We start from the raw sequence: 19,997 nt of genomic DNA, 5'->3' as shown, positions 1-19,997 counted from the left end.
CACTCAGCATCCTGAGCTTAACTTGATCAAACATCTCTGAGAAGACCTTAAGATTGCAGTCCACTGCCACTCCCCAAATAAACTGGCACAGGTTGTGCAATTTTGCAAAGAGGAATGACAAGTCTTGCTCCATCATGTTGTGCAAAGCTGATAGCGAACTATCCAAAAATAATATTGGCTGTAATAGCTGTGAGAAGTGGTTCTGCTAAGGACTGAGCAATGAGAGGTGACTATTTTAGAATTACTGACAATTCCATTTTTGAATTTTTTTAGTTTTTTGTGCTTTACAAGTTCCCTTTTTTTGAGCTCTACTCTGAAAAAAAAGGAGCTTGTGATTCACAAGTAAAAATTTTTATTTAAATTGGTCAAAATCCCTGGTTGTAATACACATTTATGTGAACAAAAGGTTAAGTGCTGAATTTACAAGGCATTGTACTTCATTAATGAAAGTAGATTGGTTCACCAATTCATCCTATTCATGGACTTAAACAAACATTATAAAAAGAGTTGTGTTTGTAAAGATATGCAGAATAAGCCAATCTGCAGTAAACTGAAATTGTACTCAATCTAAAACGGTGACAAATTGGTATATTGCAGGGAGACTGGAAAACTAGTTGGATGGTTCTATGACAGCAACCTCTAACTCAATGTCAGCAAAACCAAAGGACTGAATATTGACCACAGAAGGAAGAAACCAGAGCTTCATCTAACTTCCTGGTACAAGAGGAGGCAATGTTGTCAAGCAAGATTTGAAGCTTGAAACAGAGATGAAGACAGACTTGTTCTATTCTTCCTACAGCACCGGAGGTGGAGGGGAAACTTGATAGAGGTTTTTAAAGTTATAAAAGGCAGTCAGAATCTTTTCCCCAGGGTAGAACTGTCAAACATGAGAGGACATGCTTTCAGGCTTAGAGTGGGGAAAGTTTAAAGGCAATGTGAGAGGCAAGTTTTTTTTTGACATAGAGTGATAGGTCCTTGGAATGGTAGTGGTGGAAGTAGACAGTTTGGCAGGGTTTAAGAGGTTTTTTTAGATATGTGAATCTGAAGAGAATGTGCAGCGATATGGATGATGTACAGGAGAAGGATATTTAAATTGAGCTAGCATCAAGATCAGTACAACATGTGGACCAAATGGCCTGTCCACTGCAGTATGCCTCTATACAAGACTCTTGAATGTCATTTCCAGTAAACAAGTGTAAAGGAGAATGAAATAACTGTTATGCTGGATCCAGTGCAGCACTAAAAATAACACGATAAGACAAAGGACACAATAGTAATAAAAAGCACAATAAATATAAACCTATTAGATAGAAACATAGAAAACATAGAAACATAGAAAATAGGTGCAGGAGTAGGCCATTCGGCTCTTTGAGCCTGCACCGCCATTCAGTATGATCATGGCTGATCATCCAACTCAGAACCCTGTACCTGCCTTCTCTCCATACCCCCGATCCCTTCAGCCACAAGGGCCATATCTAACTCCCTCTTAAATATAGCCAATGAACTGGCCTCAACTGTTTCCTGTGGCAAAGAATTCCACAGATTCACAGATTAGATAGCTGATATATATAGACTGATGTCCGTAAAGTGACGTTAGGTGCCGTAGTAGTGTCTTTAAATAAGGAGACTGACAGGAAATGATAAAGTAGGGGTGGTTGGGGAATGGAGGGGTGGGTTAGTAGGTGGAAATGTTGATGAGCCTTACTGCTTGGGGTAAGTAACTCTTTCTGAGTCTGGACTCAAAAGGTATCCGACAGGAAGTGAGGAAATATTAAAATAATGCTCTAGGTGCCATGTAAAACTTAACCAGGAGAGTAAAAGGAAACCCTGAGATAGTGGTTTCGGTGTTAGTTGTTGTTAATTATTGCAATCTTCCATACAGTCATAGAGAGCACTACATCACAGAAACAGGCCCTTCAGCCCATCAAGTGAGTTCTCAAATAAACGTAACTTCTGGCCACTTGTTAGTTATTAAATCTGCAGGTCAAAGTCAAAGTCGGGTTTATTGTCATCTGCGCAAGTACGCATTGCAGAGGTGTAATGAAAAGCTTACTTGCAGCAGCATCACATGCACAGAGCATCAGATAAGTAATATTTACATGAAATAAAAATTAAAGTTAAATGATTTGCTATTTTACAAGGAAATAAAACACAGCTAGAACAAAAAATGAACAAAGTCTATTGTAGTGTGAAGTGATTAAAGTAACAAAATCTGATTCTAAAACAACAAATATCATGACGTACACTCGGTGATCACTTTATTAGGTACCCCTGTACACCTGCTCATTAATGCAAATATCTAATCATGTGGCAGCAACTCAATGCACAAAAACATGCAGACATGGTCAAGATGTTAAGTTGTTGTTCAGACCAAGCATCAGAATGGGAGGAAATGTGATCTAAGTGACTTTGATTGTTGGTTCCAGTCAAGTTGGTTTGAGCATCTCAGAAACTTCTGATCTCCTGGGATTTTCATGCTAACTGTTTCTAGAGTTTACAGAGACTACTGCAAAAAAAAACAAAAAAAAACAGTGAACTGCAGTTCTGTGGGCGAAAACACCTTGTTAGTGAGAGAGGTAAGAGAAGAATGGCCAGACTGGTTCAAGCTGACAGGAAGGCGGCAGTAACTCAAATAAACATACACAAAATGCTGGAGGATCTCAGCAGGTCAGACAACATCTATGGAAATGTTTCAGAACAAGACCATTCTTCAGGACTGAAAAGGGAGTGGGAAGATGTCAGAATGAAAATATTGGGGGAGGGAAAAGAGGTTAGTTAGAAGGTGATAGGTGAAGCCTGGAGGGTGGGAAAGGTAAAAGGCTAGAGATAAAATAATCTGATAGGAGAGGAGAGTGAAAGGAGGAGGGAACCCAGGGTGGGGTAATACGCAGGTGAAAAAAGAGAAATTGTCAGTGTGGGGAATAGAAGAAGAGAGGAGGAGGAAGGAATTTTTTTTATTGGAAGGAGAAATTGATACTCATTTTGAAAACACGAGGAATTCTGCAGATGCTGGAAATTCAAGCAACGCACATCAAAGTTGCTGGTGAACGCAGCAGGCCAGGCAGCATCTCTAGGAAGAGGTACAGTCGACGTTTCAGGCCGAGACCCTTCGTCAGGACTAACTGAAGAAAGAGGTAGTAAGAGATTTAAAAGTGGGAGGGGGAGGGGGAGATCGAAAATGATAGGAGAAGACAGGAGGGGAAGGGATGGAGCCAAGAGCTGCATCCAGGTGATTGGCAAAAAGGGTATGAGAGGATCATGGGATGGGAGGCCCAGGGAGAAGGAAAAGGGGGAGGGGGGGAAAGCCCAGAGGATGGGCAAGGGGTATAGTGAGAGGGACAGAGGGAGAAAAAGGAGAGTGAGAGAAAGAATGTGTGTATATAAGTAACGGATGGGGTACGAGGGGGAGGGGGGGCATTAGCAGAAGTTAGAGAAGTCAATGTTCACGCCATCAGGTTGGAGGCTACCCAGACAGAATATAAGATGTTGTTCCTCCAACCTGAGTGTGGCTTTATCTTTACAGTAGAGGAGGCGATGGATAGACATATCAGAATGGGAATGGGACGTGGAATTAAAATGTGCGGCTTCCTACATGCATGCTGAGCTCGTTGACTTTATTAACTTTGCCTTCAACTTTCACCCTGCCCTCAAGTTTACCTGGTCCATTTCCGACACCTCCCTCCCCTTTCTAGATCTTTCTGTCTCTACCTCTGGAGACAGCTTATCTATTGATGTCCACTATAAGCCTTCTGACTCTCACAGCTATCTGGACTATTCCTCTTCTCACCCTGTCTCTTGCAAAAATGCCATCCCCTTCTCGCAATTGCTCCGTCTCCGCTGCATCTGCTCTCAGGATGAGGCTTTTCATTCCAGGACGAGGGAGAAGTCCTCCTTTTTTAAAGAAAGGGGCTTCCCTTCCTCCACCATCAACTCTACTCTCAAACGCACCTCCCCCATTTCACACACATCTGCTCTCACTCCATCCTCCCACCACCCCACTAGGAATAGGGTTCCTGATGGCATGAACATTGACTTCTCTAACTTCCGCTAATGCCCCACCTCCCCCTCGTACCTCATTTGTTATTTATATACGCACATTCTTTCTCTCACTCTCCTTTTTCTCCCTCTGTCCCTCTCACTATACCCCTTGCCCATCCTCTGGGCTTTCCCCCCCTCCCCCTTTTCCTTCTCCCTGGGCCTCCCGTCCCATGATCCTCTTATATCCCTTATGCCAATCACCTGTCCAGCTCTTGGCTCCATCCCTCCCCCTCCTGTCTTCTCCTATAATTTTGGATCTCCCCCTCCCCCTCCCACTTTTAAATTTCTTACTAGCTCTTTCTTCAGTTAGTCCTGACGAAGGGTCTCGGCCTGAAACGTCGACTGTACCTCTTCCTAGAGATGCTGCCTGGCCTGCTGCGTTCACCAGCAACTTTGATGTGTGTTGCTTGATATTCATACCATCTGTTTGGAGACTACCCAAAAGGAATATCAGGTGTTGTTCCTCCACACTGAGGGTGGCCTCATCTCGGTACAAGAGGTGCCCATGGACCAACACGTTAGAATGGGAATGGGAATCGTAATTAAATTGGTTGGCCACCAGGATATTCTGGGAAGTTCCACTGGCATGTAACTCAAGTACAACAACAGTGTGCGTAAGAGCATCTCTAAATGTACAACATGTTGAACCTTGATGTGGATGGGTTACATCAGCAGAACACCGCAAGCATACAGTCAGTGGTCACTGACTGATGTCAGTGGTAATAAGTCTGATTCTGCTTCATGGTGTTGTTTAACCCTAGATGTGTTAGGTTTTTCCCAGTTGCTTTAAGAAATGAATGATTGAAAGGAAGCAGCTATTCTTGAACCCGGTATAGTGGTAGGTCAACCCCTGTCCATTCCCAAGACAGAGAAGGAGAAGGGGTGATGCCTGCCTCACTTGGCTAAAGCAGATGTCCAGCATGCAAAGGAAGACATCCTAGCAACAAGACAGTAGTGAGTGAAAAATGACCCCGGCCCACCATAACACACACCCTGTTATGAATATAAGTCAATCAAATTAAATGTGTTATCAAAGCAAAGGCTGATTAACAACCAATCTGCAAAAGAAGACAAATTGTGCAAATAAGAAATAAATAATACTGACAACATGAGTTGTATTCTTCCATAGGCCGTCAATAATCCATGAGTCTGCAATAGACTCGGACAAGGTGTGAGGTGTACCAGACAGTACAGAGATTCAAAACCAGTGATTCAAGGTCACACATCTCTCTCTGAGATTACAATGACAATCTCATCTTGCACCAGTCCCTGCTTGGGAAGAAGCCATCACCCTCCGTGTGTGCCTTGAATTCAAAACAGTTTCTCTGACCTGAATCTGCAGCCAGTCTAGAAATCTTTTAAAAGGGAATTGTTTCTGTCTCTTGATTGCATCTTGAGCTGTTCAGTGGGCAGAGCGACCACAAAGACCATGTGGTTCACCAGGTTAGATTTCTTGTTTTCTGATTGCTAAACCGGTAGAGAGGTGCTCAAACAGGCTGTGTCAATGGACAGGACTTCCATCAGATATCATTTTTATCAATGCACTATAGAAAGCATCCTATCTGCTTGCGTCACAGCTTGGTGTTACAACTGCTCGGCCCGTGACCGCAAAGAACTGCAGAGCTGAGCAGCTCTGCACCTCACAGAAACCAGCTTACCCCCCATGGACTCTGTCTACACTTCTCACTGCCTCAGTAGAGCAAGCAGCATAATCAAAGACCCCACTCACCTCAGATGTACTTTCTTCTCCCCCACCCATCACGCAGAACGTACAAAGCCTGAAGTCAGGCATCACCAGGCTCAAGGACAGCTTCCCCCCTGTTGTTATAACAATCTTGTATGATAAGATGGCTTCTTGATCTCACAATCTACTTTGTTGTGATCTTACTCTTTGTCATTTACCTACAATGCACTTTCTCTGTAGCTGTTACACCTTATTCTAGCTCAATGCACCGTGTAACGATTTGATGTGTATGAACAGAATGCAAGGCAATCTTTTCACTGTATCTCAGTGCATGTGACAATAATAAGACAATACCAAAAGCCAAAGTGAAGCTGTACTGGAGCTGTGCTCTGTCCAGTCTTTTGTATGGGTCAGAATGCTGCCGCACGACAGAGAGCAACTTCGCCAAGCTGTCGACATTCCACACTGTGAGCCTCCAGAAGACCCTCCGTATTTCCTGGCCAAGAAAGATCACCAACCACGCCCTACTCCTTCAGTATCATCAACATGAGGAAACGATGGAGGTGGATTGGGCATGTGATGAGAAGAGAGACCAACTCCATCATCAAGACAGTACTTTATTGGACCCCTGAAGGGTGGTGGAAATGAGGGAGACCAAAGGAAACTTGGCACCATGGCATCAAGGCAGAAATCAGGACCCTGATCCACACCTGGGGCAAAATGGAGAAGATGTCCAAGGGAGGCAGAGACAGAGGACCTTCATTGCTGTCCTAAACACCAGTAGCATAACAGGCTAAGTAATACCAATAACAATAATTCTCCCTAACAAACCCTTGCACTACAGAATGTCTGCTGTCCAAGGTTGGGTGACAAAATTGGTATTTTACGAAGAAAATCCATCTAATGTCCATTTGAATGACAAGTACATGGACAGGAAAGCTTTAGAGTAGTGGTTCCCAACCTTTTTATGCCATAGACCTTTAGTACTAACCGAGGGGTCTGTGGACCATTGGTTGGCAACCCGTGCTTTAGAGAGATATGGCCCAAATGTGGGCAAATGGGACTAACTCAGACAGGCAACCCGGTCAGTATGGACTAGTTGGGCTGAAAGGCCTGTTTCCATTCTGCACAATTCTGTGACTTCTATGAATCAATGCTTTAATGAAGGATTGGGTCCTATACATCTTTTAACACCCAGAGAGAAGTCTGAGTACCTGGAATCCACTGACTAGGATGGTGGTAGTGCATATGAGGAATGTCTTTATAAGTGCTTGATGATGTTGGGAGATGGGATGAATCATGAACACAAGAGATTCTGCAGATGCTGAAAATCCAGACCAGTACATACAAAATGTTGAAGGATCTCAGCAGGTCAGGCAGCATCAATGGAAATGAATAAACAGTCAATGTTTTGGGCCAAGGATTGGTCCGCGACGGTCAGGGTGGATATAGTGTGCTCAATGGCCTGTTTCCATGCTGTATAACTTCATGATAATGATATTAATCACCAAACAGATTTGAGATCCTTGTGTGTGGATGTACGATGCTGAGCATAACTAACAGAAAATGCTGGAGGAACTCTGTAAACCAGGCAGCATCCGAGGAGGGGAATAAACTGTTGACAGTTCAGGTCAAGACTTTTCATCAGGACTGGAACAAAAAGAGGCAGAAGCCAGAATAAAAAGGTGGCAGGAGAAAGAGGAGTTCAGAGTGAAAACAGGTGAGAAGGTAAGTAGGTGGGAGAGGGGAGGTGATAGGTGGAAGAGGTAAAGGACAAAATAATGATTAAAAATAACATGCAAATTAATTTAAAATGTCTGAAAATACAATATATATTAATGTAGTTCGAAAGCAAAGTGCTCAAAGCGGTGTGATGGAAATAATGGAAAATCTCACACTAATAGTTGCAAAGGCTTGCAACAGAAGTGGTTCTCAAAATGATGAAGAGTAAAAGAGAGGGAAGGAGACAGGGGACCAGAAAGAGGTGATGAGCATATGAGGAGTAGAGAAGGAGTGAGAAGGAAGTCAGAATGGAGAAAGGAAAAAAGAAAGTGGAGGAGGTTGAGAAGTTACACAAGCCTCTAGTATTTGAAGGGAAGAAGGGCAGGTATGCATCCAATCCTACCAACTTAATGGTGTAAATTAAAACTTTCCCACTGTGTCCTCAGATAAAGTTTAGAATTGTCCCCCTTCATAATCAAACCATGTACTACAACTGTTAGAGTAATTTTTGGGTTTAGGTCATTCACACTTAATAGCTTTGGCCACCAGTCTTCTGTAACAATGCATTGCCTAAAAGCTGTGAATATCAGAATCCAAGTCCATTGGTAACAATGCATTTCCCAAACACTGAATACCAGCCCAGACCTGCTGGTGTCTGTTGGATGAATGTAATCAGGTGTTAAGTTTTGTATGTAGCTTCAAAAGAAAGCTTTGTCTATACTTTGTAGATACGGAATTGACCTTTGTGTGTGTAGCGAATAAATATCGAGCCCCACGTTGGGCAGCAGACCTTTCCACCGAAAGCATCTCCATCCGTATGCCTGCTGAACCCTGTTTTGTCAAATAAAGAAGCTGCTTTGTATCTACCAGTAACTCTCTCTCTATGGTGATTTCATTCACGCCACAACATTTGGTGTCAAGAGTGGGATACCTTCGTGTGGCCAGCATTCCTAGCTGAGTGTGAGTGTTATTTCTAAAATAACACTCACACTTAGATCTGTTCGGTTGGTGGTACACGGGAACATGAGGTATCACGAATGCCGAGAGCTGAACTGGTAGATATAAGATTAGTTTGTGCGTGTGCATGTGTGTTTATGTCAGTGAGGAAACTTTGCGTGTTAACTTGGTGAGACAGAGCCACCAGGTGCGAAGGTGTTAACTGATGGTATGGTTCGAGACGCCAGAGTAGGGGAGTGTATACTCGTTCGAGGAGCTGCATTTTAGTGTATGCGTTTGCAAGTGTGATGCAAAGGAATACAACAGGCATCATGAGTTCAAGTTGTGGAATACATACTCTGTGGTTTTAACTATGTGCTGTCTAACTGGTACCTGTCTTTTATATTTTGTGTAGCGTGGGAATTAATGTGGGGATATCTCAGGGAGAGGTTTTACCCAGATAGATCTACCAGAATGGCACCTATTGAGGTCAGGCAATGCCAGGTTGAGAACCCTGATGATCCGAGCCAGCCCTTGACCTTGAATATGATTATTCATAAGCCCTTCACCCCCGGGGAGAAACAGAGCACCTTGTCTGAGTTGCCCTCACTTAAAGTTGCCTGTGGGAATTCAGAATTCCGGCACAAGCTCGAGGAAATGGTTGAAGTTCGTCAGATAGACCCTAAAGATATACACATGTTGGTAAAAACAAAGTGCTCGAGGAATATGTGGGACAGGATGGCCCGGGGGTGGGGGATAGTACATGGGCAACTACTGGGAGTGCCAGTAATGAAGAAAGGTATCAATCTTTTAAAGGGGAAGTGAGGCAGTGGCTGGGGGGAGGCGAGAGTAGCTGGGGGATGATAATGGCAGTGACCCAGAGGACTGACGAGACAGCCATGGATTATGTAGAACGTAAATACCGAGTGTACGAGGAGTATTCCGGGTTGGATAATCCAGGGAGGGATGACCAAGTCTTCCTGAAAATGTTGAAGGAAGGCCTGAGCTCAGCCCACCAGGAAGTTTTAGATTTAGACATAAAGGTGGGGTCAACCTACTCTCCGATAATTTCGTGGACCAGTGAGATAGACCAAAGAAAAGGCAAGAGAAATCGTAAAGTGGGTATGGTGGGTGTAGCTGTTATGACGACACAGAGGGTTTGTTTTAGCTGCCAACAACCAGGGCACTTAGTAAAGGACTGCTGGACCAAGTATAAAACAGTAAAGGAGTTGATATGCTACGGCTGTGGCCTATCGGGACATGGCTGGAGACGGTGTCCAAAAGGAAGAGGGAAAACCCAGGCGAAGGTCACAGCAAACACCCAGTCACTCACCCCATCAGCACACAGTCTGTCCAATCTGACTGCTGATCAGATCATAGAACTAGTAAAGACGGCTTCTAAGTCTGGAAAAGAGCTGGCATCAGCCCCCACTGCCAGCGCTGATGACCCGCGGATGTACACAACAGCATTGTTAGGGGGCCGGCAATGCAATATGTTAGTGGACACAGGGGCATCGGTATTGATAACTGACCTACCCTTGCCAACAACCGGACAGGCCATTTATATTACAGGAATAGGAGGAAAAACGGTAAAAGCAGAAAGAAGCGAATCGCAAATACTAGAAATCGGGGGAGTGCAGCTTCCAGTGTATTTCTGGGTATGTCCAAATATCGAGGGCACTATCCTCGGAATGGACATCCTAAGGGAAGCAGGAGCTGTTATAGATTCAGGAAAGGGAGAAATAATATGGACAGGTCAGGGGCAGCGAACACGTACAACCAGTAGAATATACAACCTGGCTAGCATAGTCGCAGCTGCCCCGATCACCAGAGACTGGAGCCAGGATGGTGTCTATGGGTTACCTTGTCAGCATTGTGGGCTACACACAAGCAAGATTGTGGTCGAATAAAGATAAACCCAGTTAAAATAGAGGAGGGTCTGTATAAACCCCATAAGCAGTAGTCTATAAAAACTGACACACTGACAGCTGTCCAGGTTATAGTGAAGGAACAAAAACACCAGGGGATACTCAGAGAGACTGCGGCCACTACTAACTCGCATATATGGCCAGTAAAGCCCAGTGGATCATATCCATTAACAACCCTTAAGACCATGCCGAGACTGCATCGCATAATGGCGGGCCCTACAACAATCCTGAATGGCTTGTCCCCAGAACAGAAAGCTTTTCCAGTCCCTCCGACGGCAGGTATTACTGCGAATAAGGCAGCAGAGGAACAAGAGGCAATTGAAATTGCAAGTGTACAGGAAGGACTGAGAGAAGCCAGTTTAGTAAAATTATATGAAGAGGTGGAAGCAGAAGAGAAGGCAAAATGGAGGAGAAAAGGAGCAAAGGAGGGACCAGACGGGTGCTGGACACACGGGGAGGAAAGAGTCGCTGTGACGCCACCATGTATCAGGCAGATACTATTGAAGTTATATCATGGGGCGATGCATCAGGGAAGGCAGAGCATGATCACAACCCTCTGGCAGGACTGGTAGTGGCCAGGGATGAGCAGGGATGTTGAGAAATTCTGCCGCCGTTGTATCATTTGTGCCCAGCATAATCCTGGTAAAGGCAGAAAGCTACAGCTGGCAAATCAGCCACGGCCGAGGGGACTCTGGGAAAACATCCAGATAGACTTCACAGGGCCCCTGCCAAAAAGCAGAGGGAAAAGCTACTGTATGGTAATTATGGATCACTTCATCCGGTGGGTAGAGGCTTTCCCAGCAAGGGACTGCGCTGCCAGCACCGCTGCATGGATCCTAGTTCAGGAAATCCTCCCAAGGGGGGAACCCCAGTCCAGGTGGATTCAGATCAGGGAGCACATTTCACGGGGAAAGTGATGAAGGAAATGTGTCGACTGCTAGGGATTCGGCAGCGGTTCCACGTATCCTACCACCCCCAGAGTTCAGGGATGGTAGAAAGGATGAACAGAACAATCAGGAAAGCGTTAGCCAAAGCTATAGCTGAGACAGGAAAGACATGGATTACCAGGAATCCTGATGAGATTGCGCTCAACCCCGAACCGCACGTTGGGCCTCAGCCCCTACGAATTATTGACGGGGCGAACAATGCAACTCCCTTATGGGGTAATTATGGGTTGCGGGGAGCCTGGAGCTTACAGTGATAGAATGACACAGTATGTGAAAGACCTTTGTAACCAATTTAAAGTGTTGATGGGCCGAGCGAAACAATAGCAGCGAATCACTGATCAGATTGAGCCAGAGGGAAAGGGGATAGTCCTTCCACAGTCCAGCAACCAAGTTATGGTGAGGGTGCTGCTGGAAAGGCCAGGGTTTGCCCCCAGGTGGATAGGACCACAGACAGTACTCTTAAACAATGATACGTGTGTCTGTGTATAGACTCGGCGAGGCAGCCAGTGGAAACACTGGGCTCAGGTTAAAGCATACAACTCACCCTCTTGTTGATCCCACAGACAGCGCAGGGGATCGAGTGTACCCAGTAACCATGTAATTACAGAGAACCAAAGAGAGGAACACCAGCCGACCATGTCAGACCTGACCACAGCTGATGAAAACATACCCGGAGGAAACGCAAAGGCAGAAAACGCCGAGAGCCTGGCAGAAGACACTGACAGCATGTTGGGAAACCATGAATAGCCTGCTAGGGTGTGATGATGATGGTACTCTGTAAAGAAGGCTGGTTGCTGAAGTTAGATGATTAATTTTATAGCACAGTATAGAAATTTATTGGGAAATAGATGGGGAGGGATTTTTGAGTTAAAGCAGAGACGGCAAATTCCAACACTTTGATGGCATTTCAGACTGCACACAGCATCTGAAAGCAGTCACTCTGAGTTTGAGGAGCTGGGCTCTTTTTAGCAGTTGGGCCAGTGATTGACCAAACAGTTCGGAAGGAGGTGCCACTGGGGAGAGGTCCTTGTAGATATTTACGTAGAGGCCACCCCAACACTTTCCTGTACATCAATGAGAGAGCCTGTGGGTGCTCCTGGAAAGAGAGTTTCAGCATATAGAGGCTACGTCCACACTACGCCGGATAATTTTGAAAACACCGGTTTCGAGTAAAACCGACAGGCGTCCACACTAAGCGTTTTTCAAGATATCTCTGTCCACATTAGACTGCTATTTGGGCGAATTTCCTCCTGCTGGGCATGCACAGGACACAGAAAACAGGCGAAAAGGAAACAGTATACTTGGTCCGTGTTTGCCCACTTAGAAAAACTTAAAAGGAATTGCTCTTGGCTCTCGCGCAGGAGGATTTAAAACTAAAAAAAATACTGGAGTGTATGGAGGCAACCGACAGGGAGTTAACGGATAGTATGACCCGGCTGACGACGAACATTGAAAAACTGACTAACTCTGTTGCATTAATAAAGCACCTGGTTAAATGTATAAAACATGTCTGCATCAGTGTTATCTTGTATTTCCATACAATGTTACATTAGGCTGTTACACATCTATTGTCAGAGAAGTACTTGCATAAATAGGTAAGGCACCTTCATACAAGCAAGGACAGAAAACAGGGCAAAGTGAGTATACTTATTTATTCAGTAAGGTATGGGTCAAAGTATTTGCTGAGTACATTTCTAACTCTTCTGGCTTCAGTCTCGTTGCCGTCTGTTCTGAAATTGTTTGGTTCTGCGAAGCGCAGAATCAAATATCGCTGTGATGATTGTACACTCTAGTATCAATTGTTTGGTGACAATAAAGTAGTAATAATAATAAGAAGAAAACAATGAAATGCCGGGCTGCCGCCATCTGTTGCGGCACGTCATGACAGCAGTTTTAAAAAGCTCTGGTTACCCCGTACACACTGCAACAGATATTAAGCGTTTTCAGATTTATTCACTCTGGAGACCGTTTCTGAAAATCTCCGTTTTCGAGGGATGAAAACGCCGTTTCAGAGTGGACGGAAGGTCAAAACGAAGAGAAAAAGCTTTGTCTTCAAAATTATCTGGTGTAGTGTGGATGTACCCAGAGAATGAAGAGCTGAAGACAAAGGAATGTGATTAAGCTGCAATCAGTCTGCAGGGAAAGAGCCGACAGGCACACGAAAGAAGCCGCATTTCTAAAGACTTGTTCAAATTTCTGGAACAGCCTCTCTGCTTAACATTTGGTAGGTAGTGATTAGGGAAGGCTAGGGTAGATATCCAGCCACACAAAAAATTGGAGGGGTGTAGCGGTGTGCTACACACAGTGCTAGAATAATCACACGGAGTCGTTGGGTTAGAGTTGCGATGAAAGAGATTTATTCAAACTTCGCGGCCTGCTTTAAAGCCTTCCTATTCCAGCCCTCCCTGGGTGGGACTACTGTGGGGAATGCCTATTCCCAGACCCTTCCTGCGCGCGGGATTCTCCCCCTGCTGGTGAAGACGGCCTGGCACCCTTTTTGGGGCCGGCCCTCTGCCTGCGCGCGCTGTTTTGTGAGCCAATTTGTGTGTGCTAGAAAGTGGGTCGCCACATAAGGCCCCCCCCCCAGAACCGGCGATACCTCCCCCAATGTCCACAGTCTGGATCGGCCTCTGTTTGGGAGGTCTGCCCCTACGCCGCGGTGCCTGATCCTGGACCGGCTGCGCCAAGTCCACATGGGCCGGTTTGAGTCGGTCCACCGTGAAAACCTCCTCTCTCTCCCCAATGTCCAGCACGAACGTGGAACCATTGTTCCTGATCACCTTAAACGGCCCCTCGTAGGGCCGCTGTAGCGGTGTCCGGTGTCCGCCCCGTCGTACAAAAAGCAACTTACAGTTCTGCAGGTCTTTGGGTACGCAGGTTGGGCTCTGTCCGTGCTGTGAAGTGGGTATAGGGGCCAGGTTACCGAGCCTCTCCCGTAGTCTGTCCAGGACTGCTGCGGGTTCTTCCTCTTGCCCCCTTGGGGCTGGTATGAACTCTCCTGGGACTACCAGGGGTGCGCCGTACACCAACTCGGCCGACGAGGTGTGCAAATCCTCTTTGGGCGCCATGCGGATTCCGAGCAGGACCCAGGGAAGCTTGTTCACCCAGTTAGGCCCCTCCAGGTGGGCCATGAGAGCCGACTTCAGGTGACGGTGGAAACGCTCCACTAGTCCGTTCGACTGTGGGTGGTAGGCAGTTGTGTCGTGTAGCTGTGTTCCTAAAAGGCTGGCCATAGCTGACCACAGTCTGGAGGTGAACTGGGTGCCCCTGTCGGAGGTAATGTGGGCTGGTACCCCGAAGCGGGCTACCCAGGTTGCGATCAGTGCTCGGCCGCAGGATTTGGAGGTGATGTCGGTGAGCGGGACTGCCTCTGGCCATCTGGTGAACCAGTCTATCATAGTTAGGAGGTACTGCGCTCCTCGTGACACTGGCAGGGGCCCCACGATATCCACATGAATGTGGTCGAACCTCGGGTGGGTGGGCTCGAACTGCTGCGGCAGAGCCTTGGTGTGCCGCTGCACCTTGGCCGTTTGGTACTGCATGCACGTTTTAGCCCATTCACTGACATGTTTACGAAGCCCATGCCACACGGATCTGTTGGCGACCAGCCGGACGGTTGTCCTGATGGAGGGGTGCACTAAGCTGTGAATGGATTCGAAAACCCGCCGGCGCCAGGCTGCTGGGATGACGGGGCGGGGTTGGCCGGTAGCTACATCACACAGTAGGGTCCTCTCACCTGGGCCTACGGGGAGGTCTTGGAGCTGCAAACCGGAGACTGCGGTCCTGTAACTGGGGATCTCAGCGTCTGTCTGCTGTGCCTCTGCCAGCGCTGCATAGTCCACCCCCTGGGACAGGGCCTGTATGTTAGGTCTGGATAGTGCGTCCGCCACGACGTTGTCCTTTAGAGAAACATGCCGGATGTCTGTCGTGTACTCAGAGATGTAGGACAGATGTCGCTGCTGGCGGGACCACCAGGGATCGGACACCTTCATGAACGCAAAGGTAAGCGGTTTGTGGTCTGTGAACGCGGTGAAGGGCCTACCTTCTAAGAAGTACCTGAAATGCCGGATTGCCAGGTATAGTGCCAATAGCTCCCGGTCGAAAGCACTGTATTTGAGTTCAGGTGGTCGTAGGTGTTTGCTGAAGAATGCCAGGGGTTGTCAGCGACCCTCGATGAGTTGTTCCAGCACTCCACCGACTGCTGTGTTGGATGCGTCCACAGTGAGGGCAGTAGGAACGTCTGTTCTGGGGTGCACTAGCATCGTGGCGTTTGCCAAGGCTTCTTTGGTTTTAACGAAAGCAGCTGCAGCCTCTTCGTCCCAGGTAATGTCCTTGCCATTACCCGACATTAGAGTGAAGAGGGGGCGCATGGTTCGGGCTGCTGAGGGGAGGAAACGGTGGTAGAAATTCACCTTACCCACAAATTCCTGCAGGCCTTTGATTGTGTTGGGTCGGGGGAAGTTGCAGACCACGTCTACCTTGGCAGGCAGCGGGGTTGCCCCGTCTTTAGTAATCCTGTGGCCCAGGAATTCGATGGTATCGAGTCCGAAATGGCATTTGGCTGGGTTGATTGTAAGGCTGAATTCGCTCAGGCGGGAGTAGAGCTGGCGGAGGTGGGACAGATGCTCCTGACGACTACTGCTGGCTATGAGGATGTCGTCCAAATAGATGAATGCAAAGTCCAGGTCACTTCCCACTGCGTCCATTAGCCGCTGGAAAGTCTGTGTGGCATTCTTTAGACCAAACGGCATTCGGAGGAATTCAAAAAGTCCGAACGGGGTGATGAGTGCTGTTTTGGGGATATCGTCCGGATGTACTGGGATTTGATGGTATCTCCGGATGAGGTCTACCTTGGAAAAGATTCTTTCGCCGTGTAGGTTTGCTGCGAAGTCTTGAATGTGTGGCACAGGGTAGCGGTCTGGCGTTGTATCTTCGTTCAGTCTGTGGTAGTCACCGCATGGTTTCCAGCCCCCCGTTGCCTTGGGCACCATATGAAGGGGGGAGGCCCATGGGCTGTCGGACTGTCATATGATCCCCAATTCCTCCATCTTCTTGAACTCCTCCTTCGCCAGTCGGAGCTTGTCCGGGGAAAGCCTTCGAGCACGGGCGTGGAGGGGTGGTCCCTGGGTCGGGATGTGGTGCTGTACTTCATGTCTGGGCATGGCTGCCGTGAACTGCGGTGTCAGTACTGATGGGAAATCCGCCAGGACCCTGGTGAATTCGTCGTTGGACAGCGTGATGGAGTCCAGGTGTGGGGCTGGCAACTGTGCTTCACCCAGGGAGAACGTTTGAAAAGTCTTGGCGTGGACTAATCGCTTCCCTTGCAGGTCGACCAGCAGGCTGTGGGCTCGTAGAAAATCCGCCCCCAGGAGTGGTTGGGCCACGGCGGCCAGTGTGAAGTCCCACGTGAACCGGCTGGAGCTGAACTGTAGCTGCACCGTGCGGGTGCCGTAAGTTCGTATTGTGCTGCCATTTGCAGCCCTCAGGGTGGGTCCCGGTTCTCTGTTGCGGGTGTCATAACTCGTTGGGGGTAAGACGCTGATCTCCGCTCCGGTGTTGACCAAAAAGCGGCGTCCTGACTGCTTGTCCCAGACGTATAGGAGGCTGTCCTGATGGTCAGCCGCCATCGCCATCAGTGGCAGCTGGCCCTGGCGTCTCCCAGGAATTTGCAGGGTGGTCTGCAGCGGCGGGCCTCTGTGCCCCACCGCTGGTGGTAGAAGCACCATTGTTCGTTGGGCTCTGCTGCCGGGCCTGGTCTGGTCTGCCGTTGGGCACGCGGCTTGGTGATCTGTGCGACGGATGCCCCTCTCTCTTTCCTGCCATTCCACAGCACATCTGCTCAGGCCGCCACCTACCGGGGGTCGCTGAAATCTGCGTCAGACAGCAGCAGGCATATGTCCTCGGGCAGTTGCTCTAGGAACGCCTGCTCAAACATGAGGCAGGGTTTGTGTCCTTCAGCCAGGGCCAGCATCTCGTTCATTAATGCTGACGGCGGCCTGTCTCCCAAACCATCCAGGTGCATTAAGCGGCGTGCTCGTTTGCGCCGTGAGAGTCCAAAAGTCCTTATGAGCAGGGCTTTGAATGCTGTGTATTTGCCGTCCTCCGGGGGCGACTGTATAAACTCCTCAACTTGTGCAGCTGTCTCCTGGTCGAGGGAGATCAGCACGTAGTAGTAGCGAGTGGACTCCGAGGTTATCTGCCGAATGTGGAATTGAACTTCTGCTTGTTCGGACCGCAGACAGGATCTCAGTGGCCAGAAGCTTGGCAGTTTTAACGAAACTGCATGAACAGATGCAGCGTTGGTCATCTCTGGTCCAAATATCGTTTGGGCCGTCAGGGTCACCAATTGTAGTGGTGTGCTACACACAGTGCTAGAATAACCACACGGAGTCGGTGAGTTAGAGTTGCGATGAAAGAGATTTATTCAAACTTCGCGGCCTGCTTTAAAGCCTTCCCGTTCCTGCCCTCCCTGGGCGGGACTTCTGTGGGGAGTGCCTATTCCCAGACCCTTTCCGTGTGCTGGATTTTCCCCCTGCTGGTGAAGATGGCCTGGCGCCCTTTTTGGGGCCGGCCCTCTGCCTGCGCGCGCTGTTGTGAGCCGGTTCGTGTGTGCTAGAAAATGGGTCGCCACATGGAATTTCGAGGCAGGGCGTTTTTGCTGCCCTATTTGAGCAGATCCTCCTAGGTTGGCCTTTCCAGGTACAAATTTACTTTTTTGTCCAGGAGGGCCAAGAGGAGAGACTGTTTGAGTAATTTTTGGCTTTAGGTCATTCACACTTAGCAAATGGCTTTGGCCACCAGTCTTCTGTAATAATGTATTTCCTAAAAAGCTGTGAATATCAGAACCCGAGTCCACTTGTAACAATGCATTTCCCAAAAACTGTGAATACCAGCCCAGACCTGCTGGTGTCTGTCGGATGAATGTAATCAGGTGTTAAATTTTGTATGTAACTTCAAAAGAAAGCTTTGTCTATACTTTATAGATACGGAATTAACCTTTGTGTGTGTAGCAGATAAATATCGAGCCCCACGTTGGGCAGCAGACCTTTCCACTGAAAGCATCTCCATCCGTATGATGCCTGCTGAACCTTGTTTTGTCGAATAAAGAAGCTGCTTTGTATTTACCAGTAACTCTCTCTCTCTCTCTGGTGATTTCATTCACGCCACAACAGCAGCATTCTAATGGGATGGAATATGAGAGTTTTCTCTGGAGCACTGGAGCTGGAGAGGAGAGGACCATTCGCTAAGGTGCTGCATATACATCAATAATATCAGTATGTATGGAGCTGGGGTTAATGAGTTATCATAGATAGAGGACTAGTTAATCAATTGGAGGCAGAGAGTTAGGATAAATGTGTGTTTATCCGGTTGGCAGTCAGTGGTAAATGGTAACAACAGGAATTCTGCAGATGCTGGAAATTCAAGCAACACACATCAAAGTTGCCGGTGAACGCAGCAGGCCAGGCAGCATCTCTAGGAAGAGGTACAGTTGACGTTTCAGGCTGAAACCCTTCGTTAATCCTGACGAAGGGTCTCGGCCTGAAACATCGACTGTACCTCTTCCTAGAGATGCTGCCTGGCCTGCTGCAGTGGTAAATGGAACACTGTGGGGATCAATGCTGGGGCCCACAACTATTCATTACACATATTAAAGATTTGGAATTGGGAAGTACGGACTGAGTGTATGGTTTATCTAACTTTGCTGCTGACACTCAATTGAGTGGGAAAGCAAATTGTGCAGGGGATGCAGAGGGTCTGTAGAGAGATATTGATAGGTTAAGTGAGTGAGCAAGGGTCTGGTGGATGGAGCACAATGCTGATAAATGTGAGCTTATTTACTTTGGAAAGAAAAGTAGATGATTAGATTATCATTAAGTGATGGAAGATTGTAGCATGCTGCTCTGTAGAGGGATTTGGGAATGCTCATGCATGAATTACAACAGGTTGCTTTGCAGGTCTACCAGGCTATGAAAAAGGCAAATAGAATGTTGATCTTCCTTGCCAGAGGGAATGAGTTATGGATGGGGCAGATAAGATGGAAGCAGGAAAGATGCCTCCACTAGTGAGTGAGACTAAAATGAGGTGACATAGCCTCAAGATTCAAGGAGTAGATTTAAGATGGAGATGAAGAGAAACTGCTTTTTCCAGAGAGTAGTGAATGTGTGGAATTCTCTGCCCAGGGAAGCAGTAGAGGATACCTAATTTAACATACTATATTTAATACACAGATAAAAATGTTTTTTTTCTTTCAGAGGAATTAAGGGTTATGGGGAAAAGGCAGGCAGGTGGAGTCCATGTCCAAATCAGACATAATCTTATTCAACAGGCCAGATGGGTGACTCCTGCTCCTAGTTATAGGGTCATAGAGTCATAGAAAAGTACAGCACATAAGCAGACCATTTGGCCCATTTAATCTATACCAAACCATTTAAGCTGCCTACTCCCATTGACCTGCACCTGAACCATAACCCTCCATACCCCTACCACACATGTCCTTATCCAAACGTCTCTTAAGTATTGAAACCAAGCTTGCATGCACCATTTGTGCCTCACGTCATTATACACTCTCACGACACTGTGAGTGAAGAAACTTCCCCTCATGTTCCCCTTAAACTTTTCACCTTTCACCCTTAACCGATTACCTCTAGTTGTAGTCCCACCAAATCTCAGTGGAAAAAGCCTGTTTGTATTTACCCTCTCTATACCCCTTATAATACCCTCTCAATCTTCTATTTTCTAAGG

This window comes from Mobula birostris, chromosome 15 (assembly GCF_030028105.1).
Source record: "Mobula birostris isolate sMobBir1 chromosome 15, sMobBir1.hap1, whole genome shotgun sequence".
In the NCBI taxonomy this organism is placed as follows: Eukaryota; Metazoa; Chordata; class Chondrichthyes; order Myliobatiformes; family Myliobatidae; genus Mobula; species Mobula birostris.
The sequence above is the reverse complement of the archived record's forward strand: the minus strand, read 5'-3'. Positions refer to the sequence as shown.